Source organism: Podarcis liolepis (genome assembly GCF_965112155.1).
Source record: "Podarcis liolepis genome assembly, chromosome: 10".
Lineage (NCBI taxonomy): Eukaryota > Metazoa > Chordata > Lepidosauria > Squamata > Lacertidae > Podarcis > Podarcis liolepis.
In genome coordinates, this window is record NC_139562.1 from 72767440 (window position 1) to 72775288 (window position 7849).

Below are 7849 nucleotides of genomic sequence, written 5' to 3' on the forward strand. Positions count from 1 at the left end.
GGAAACAGGACTCCAAATTTGGTTGGCTGTCTTCCATTTGATTGGTGCACTTGAAGGAGAGCATCTGAGAACTCCTGCTGCCAACGAGGCTCTGGCTTTTCTGTTACAGGAGAACGAGGCTCTGGCTTTTCTGTTACAGGAGAAATGTGCTTTCTGAGCTCCCATCACTCCTCACAAAATAACACTGGAACCATGTTGGGACTGGCTTCATTGGGACCTGATTGGGAGGGGATGAATGACGACTGGCATGGTTTTCCTTGCCTGATCCCTTCCACATGACTACATGACTAAATGGGTATGCCCTGTTGCTGGCACTCCCTTAGCGACTCCTCTTCCATTCTAGTGCCTTGCTGGCCTCCCCCCCACCCAACGTGGGACCTTCCCTGGCCTTGTTGCAGCCTCAGCTTTATTCCTCTGAGGAAAGTGGAGCCTCTTTCCCCTCCTGCTTCCTGCACATCCTGCTTTCCTTCTGGGCAGGATGGTGTAGTCCAAGGGATGCCTCGCCTGCTGCTGCTGCTGCTTCAGTTTCAGTGATGGCAGCAATGGCTGCATCGTGTTCCTTGGAGGCCAGCTCTGCTGTCTTCTCCACAGCCCCCCTTCCAGTGCCCCCTCTGCAGCAGCCTCTCAGCGAATCGTAGGTGCTGCTATCTCCTCCCACCCCAAGGGAGGAAATGGCAGAGGCTGCCCCCTGGCGTCTCCTGGGCTCTGCACCTACCCAGCATGATGCAGAGGGGCCCGTTTCCCACCCGCAATGGCCCCCTTGTTCCCAAGGTAGCTCTTTATTCCCACCTTGTTCCTGATGTAGATCTTCACTCCCCGCTTCTTCCCTGGTGGGGAGGGGGGGAGCATTTTGTGGTTCACCTCAGGTGCCCCAATGCCTTGGGCTGGCCCTGGCCGTCTAGCCCCCTGGTTCATGAAGCGTCAAGCAAGAGCAAGAGGTCTTGCAGAGATGCTGCCGCCCGGCCTGCTGCTGCTGCTTCATGCAGACGTAAAAGAAAGAAGCCGAGACGTGACAATGAAAAGGCAACAGCCGCAGGAGCTAAAATGCGAAAGTGTGACCATTTCTTTCTAAGTAGCAGGACTTTTTGAAAGAAAGAAAAAATTAACTTCATGCCTACCAGCAAAGCATGACCTTCAAATAGATACTCTATTTGGATGAAACTGCCACCGTATCTCAGAAGGGTGGATGATGGCACATCAGGTCTTAGCCTTGCTTCTGCCAGAGGGACAAAATCCCAGGAGGAGATTGCAAGTGATATTTTGGATGTGGCTCAAACAGTTGCATTTCTCCCATTCTAGTAAATTATTTTGATAGCAATGTTGTTATGGATGGGCTCTCTTAGCCATTGTTTATACACTGACCTTTCCACTAAAAGAAGATCCTCTGGTTTTGTGTTCATGTTTTAAAAAGCTTGCCCTAGCTGCAGAACAATACGGCCTTCATTGCATCTTTTAAAGCGGCGTGGTGGGGCCTGATTCTGAGATGGCTGGGCACCTGTCAGGGTGAGGTTGGTCGTGTTCATATATCTCTTATGGAAAATATTATAAATGGCAGTACCTAATGTTTTGATAGCCTTAGGCTTCTTAATTCAGCTTCTCTGCTGTAATTATACTTAGGTTACTGATAGAAAATTGATCTGACTTCATGTGGCTGGTCATGCACACTTCTATGAGAGTACATACATTGATGCTTTTATTGTTAAATCAGTTTGGGATGTTTCATGGGAAGTGATTGATAAATGAAATTAATAAATACTTCAGGCAAAAATGGAACCGTTCGTAAACAGTTCTGTAAAGGAAGTATCATTTATTTTAAGAGTTCTCCATTAGTGATAGCCAAAATGGTACTCCCCAGATGTTCTACAGCTCAACATCATCCCTAATTATTAACTGCAGGCAGAGATTCCTGGGAGTTGTGGTCCAGAACATCTGGTGGGCATCACATTGGCTGCCAGTGCAGTGCATTTAGCAGCTGTAGTCACTTTAGCCAGCCCATGTGGACATTTAGCCATGGGAGCACACAGAGAGCTCATTGTGTGGAAGCCAGTTCTAGTCACAAACAACAAGCACAAGTCGAGAACAAAAGGATTGCTTTGTTGGATGAGACCAAGATCCATCTGCTGGCCAGCTAGCTGCCTTGAAGCAGTCACAATGAAGGATGCTTGAGGAATGTGACCTTGAATTACCAGATGAACTGACCTGGTCCATGACTCCTGGATGAATAGCAGTTCATTATTTTTTTTTTATAATATTTTTTATTGCTTTTTCCAAGGTCAAGTACATCGTCAGTGACTCAGCAAAAGCGGCTTTACAGAAGAAAAAAGAGATTAGAAAAGAAAAAAATTCACAATTTCCAAACAGTTTTTCATGATCCACTGGACTTCCCCACATCCTCCACGCCCTGCATTCTTTACAATAAAAAATAACAGCAAATTGATACCTTGTTTCATGCGTTTTTGTACTTTCATCTAATTATATTTTAGATTTAGGGTACATATTATTAGCTCACTTTTTCCCATCATCAATCCCCCCCAAAAAAGGAACATTACTCTAAACTTTAGTCTTTTCACGGTCATAACTTAGTTTCCACCATTTTCAAAACTAATTACTGAAGCTTGTTTTCCCAAAACTTAGCAAATTCTCAACATTCATATAACTTATAGTGTTTTTGTAAATAGTCCTTAAATTTTTTCCAGTCCTCTTCCACTGCCTCTTCTCCCAGATCTCGGATTCTGCCAGTCATTTCAGCCAGTTCCATGTAGTCCATCAGTTGCGTATGCCACTCTTCCAGCGTGGGTAACTCCTGTGCCTTCCAATATTTGGCTATAAGAATTCTTGCTGCTGTGGTTGCATATAAAAAGAAAGTTCTATCCTTCTTTGGCACTCTCTGGCCTACAATGCCCAGGAGGAAGGCCTCTGGTTTCTTGTGAAAGGTATACTTAAATACCTTTTTCAACTCATTGTAAATCATTTCCCAGAAGGCCTTCACCCTCGGGCATGTCCACCAGAGGTGAAAGAATGTTCCTTCAGCCTCCTTACATTTCCAACATTTATTATCAGACAAATGATATATCTTTGCAAGTTTGACTGGGGTCATGTACCACCTATATATCATTTTCATAATGTTTTCTTTCAAAGCATTACATGCCGTGAATTTCATACCGGTGGTCCATAACCTTTCCCTTCCCCATAACCTTCAAACATAATGTTGTGCCCAATGTCTTGAGCCCATTTTATCATGGCTGATTTCACTATCTCGTCTTGAGTGTTCCATTTAAGCAGCAAGTTATACATTCTTGAAAGCACTTTCGTCTTAGGTTCAAGTAATTCTGTCTCTAATTTCGATTTTTCCACCTGGAAGCCAATTTTTTTGTCCTTTTTAAAAGTCTCTTGAATTTGGGCATAGTGTAGCCAGTCTCGCACCTTGTCTTTTAATTTTTCTAAACTCTGCAACCTCCAATTGTCTCCAACCCTTTCTATTATCTCACAATATTTTGCCCAGCCACCCTCCATATTAAGTATTTTTGAGGCCTTTGCCTCCATTGGTGATAGCCACCTCGGGGTCTTATTTTCAAGTAAGTCCTTATATTTAATCCAGACAGTGAATAAAGCTTTCCTGACAATATGGTTTTTAAACAATTTATGAACCTTTACCTTGTCGTACCACAAATATGCATGCCACCCAAAAGCATTGTTAAACCCTTCCAGATCTAGGACATCAGTGTTTTCTAATAAGAACCAATCCTTCATCCAGCAGAAGGATGCAGCCTCATAGTATAGCCTTAAGTCCGGCAGGGCAAATCCCCCTCTTTCTTTTGCATCTGTTAGTATTTTAAGTTTTATCCGGGGCTTTTTGCCCTGCCAGACAAACTTCGTGATGTCCTTCTGCCACTTTCCAAAACATTCCACTCTGTCCACGATCTGCAGGGTTTGAAACAAAAACAACATCTTTGGCAATACATTCATCTTTACAGCTGCGATTCTTCCCAACAAGGAAAGTTTTAGTCTTGACCAAACTTCTAAATCCTTTTTGATTTCTGACCAACATTTTTCATAGTTATCTTTGAATAAGTTCAAGTTTTTTCCAGTCAAATTGACCCCCAGGTACTTCACTTTTTTAACCACATTTAACTCCGTTTCCTTCTGGAACCCATCTATTTCTGAAGGTGTCAAATTTTTTGCCAAAACCTTAGTTTTTTGTTTATTCAACTTAAATCCCGCCACCCGACCAAACTCATAAATTAATTCTAAAACTCTTTTTGTACTAGGTTCTGGCTCCTGTAGTGTTAAAACCAAATCATCTGCAAAAGCTTTCAGTTTATATTGTTTTCCTCCGACCTGTATTCCTTCCACCAGCTGATCCTTCCTGATCAAATTCAGCAGCACCTCCAGGACAGAGATAAATAGCAGAGGTGATAAGGGGCACCCCTGTCGTGTCCCTTTTTCAATTTTGAACTCCTCTGTCACCACATTGTTCACTATCAATTTAGCCTTTTGCTCTGAATAGATTGCCTCTATACCATTTTGGAACGCCCTTCCCACTCCCATCCCTTCCAAGTTTCTCTTCATGAATTTCCAAGATATGTTGTCAAAGGCCTTCTCTGTGTCTATGAAAATTAACACTGCTTTCGTATTCATATTTGTCTGCAATAACTCCAAAACATCAATAATATTCCTAGTGTTGTCAGACAAATGCCTACCAGGGAGAAAGCCTGCTTGATCTTTATGAATTACTTCATTTAAAACTTTTTTAAATCTGCTTGCCAGGATATCAGCGAAAATTTTGTAATCCACATTCAGGAGTGAGATGGGGCGGTAGTTCTTAAGTTGAGTCTTTTCAGATTCCGATTTTGGTATCAAAGTGATGAAAGCTTCTTTCCACGATTCTGGTGCCCCCTTCCCCTCCATAATTTGATTACATACCTCCATTAGTGGCTGGATCAAATAGTCCTTTAATGTCTTATAATACTTGGAGGTAAGTCCATCTGGGCCTGGGGATTTGCCTAATTGCATGTTCTGAATGGCACTTTCAATTTCCTGCTGTGTTATTCTGTAATTCAGGGTTGTTTGTTTATCTTGAGATAATTTTTGCAATCCATTACTTTTTATAAATTGGTTTATCTCAATCTCTGCCTGAGGTCCTTGAGTAAACAATTTTTTAAAATATCTCTGGAAACACTTTCTAATTTCTTCTGGTTTCTGGATACATTCTCCTTCAACCTCCAGATTGGTAACAAAGTTCAATTTTTGTCTCTTTTTCAGCTGCCATGCTAGCAGCTTCCCACATTTATTCGCCGATTCAAATGATCTTTGTTTCATTTGTTTAATTTTCCATTCAACTTCTTGATTTATCAATTTCGCATATTGTGCTTGATGGAATTTAATTTCTCTTAAAACTTCTTTTGATTTTGGATTAAGTCTCAACTTTTTCTCTCCATCTCTTATCTTCTCTAATATCTTATCCTTTTTTCCATTCCAGAGTTTTTTCTTAATCGTATTCTGTTGTATCAGAAACCCTCTCATAACTGCTTTACTCGCGTCCCAGATTGTTTTCTTTTCCACTGAAGTGTTCAAGTTTATTTCAAAGTAATCCTTCAACGTTTTTTGGGCCTTCTTCACAATCTCCTGATCTCTAAACCAGTGTTTCCCAACCTTTTTTGGGCAAAGGCACACTTGTTTCATGAAAAAAATCTCGAGGCACACCACCATTACAGCCCCGTGACGTCAGCGCGCAGCGTCACTCCGGGAGGGACATGAATTGCTAGCAAATTACATAATCACCTCCTTGAGGGCTGGCTCATCTTCTCCGAAGGCAGAACCCCATTAATTAACAGCACAGACTCACACCATAGCCAAGATGAGGGGGGAAAACCTCAGTCATGCACAGTCATGCACATGTGGGGGCTAAATGAGGAAGAAGACCGGGCAGAGAGCAGGGTTCAAATCACCCCACCTGGCCAGGACAATCCCTGGGTGCTCCCTTGGGCCACTCGCCTGACCCACCTCGCAGGGCTGTTGTTGCGAGGATAACACGGGGAGAACCACGCGCACCCCCGGGAGCTCCTTGGAGGAGAAAGCGGGCGATGAATGCAATGCACGAAATATATGAGAGGCGACCAGGTTTTGCAGGTGAGGGGCCCCCGCCAGCCTCCGCTTCCAACACCCGGCGCAACGACACCGAAGTTTCCCCCCGGGCTCGGCTCGGGGAGCAGCGCTGCTCCCCCCGGCTCCCCTTCGCCCTCCCGGCTCTCTCTGCTGCCCACTGGGGACCCCCCTCACCTGCCAAGTCCAGAGTGCCGATGGAAGTTGCATGCATGCATGCAGGGCGCCGCGTTGCCATTGCATTGCACTGCACTCCATGCAATGCCTGCACGCATGCATTGCCTTGCACGCCCGCCAAGGGGTCTCCCCGCGGTCCGATGCGTCCCCTCTGGCGCGGATGCAGCATTGCAAAAATAAAACCTCCCCGACGCAGCCCTACCCGGGGGGCAGCCTCCGCCTCCGCAGGGATCCCCGGGCTCCATCCTGCCGCCCGATCTCCGCGGGGGCGCAGGCAGGCTGCGCGGGGTCTGCGCGGAAGAGCCCCTGCCCGCCCGGCCGCTGCCGCTGATTCCATGGCCGGGAGAAGAGCGCTTCAAACGAAATGCCCGGCCTGCCAGGCCACGCTGGGAAACGTAGTTCGCGCACCCCACGCGGGCGCGGAGCCCAAGGGCGAGGGGACTACGGATCCCGGCAGCCCCCGCGCCGGGGACGGAGGGGGAGAGGCCGGGTGCAGGGATGGAGGGACGGGTGGGCGAGCGAGTGAGTGAGTGGCAGCCGCCAAGCCTTGGCCGAGAGCCAGGAAGGGCCTTCCCGGAGGAGGAGGAGGAGGAGGGAGGCGCAGAGCGGGAGGGAGGGAGGGAGGGAGGGAACCCCAGGGGTCATCTAGTGACGGCGCCCCAATCGAAAATTTGACTTAAAAAAAATAATCTTTCGGATTTTTTAATTTTTCCCGCGGCACACCAGGCAACATCTCGCGGCACACTAGTGTGCCGTGGAACAGTGGTTGGGAAACACTGCTCTAAACAAGGTGTCATTCATTCTCCATCTGAAGGATCCAGCTGGTGTAAGTCTCAAATCCATTTTCAAGGCGTTATGGTCGGAGCAGGTTTTGGGGCAGATCTCTATTTTTTTAGTCTTAGGTGCCAGTCCTCTAGTTATCCAGATTTGGTCGATTCTTGTCCATGATAGGTGGGCCTCAGAAAAGAATGTCCCTTCTTTACCTAGTGGGTTTTTTGTCCTCCAAATGTCGGTCAAGTCCATATTGTCTGTTAGTTCAAAGAAAGTTTTGGGTAGTCTGCCATCTTTAGTCAAGTTTTGATTTTGTGACTTATCCATGTAAGTGGAGACCACCCCGTTCATGTCTCCCATCAAAATGATGTTAGTATAGTCAATATGATCCAGCATTATCTCATGCAGCTTTTTGTAAAATTCCGATTTCCCCTCATTTGGTGCGTATATTCCTACTATCAAAAATTTTTCTCCTTGTAATTGTATTTCAATCGCCAAAATTCTTCCTTGTTCATCTTTAAACAAAAACTTCGGTGCTAGGTTCTCCTTTGCATAAATCACTACTCCTCTTTTCTTAACCTTGTCTGATGAAATAAATTCTTGGCCTAATCTTTTATTAATTAAAACTCTCCTATGGAGCCTAGTCACATGTGTTTCTTGCAGGCAAATAATGTCCAATTGTTCTTTCCTCAATATATGGAAGATCCTTTTTCTTTTCTCGGGGGAATTTGCACCATGAATATTCCAACTAAGAAGCTGCAGAGACATCCTGAATCAATTTGTCAACCAATAGGGGTGT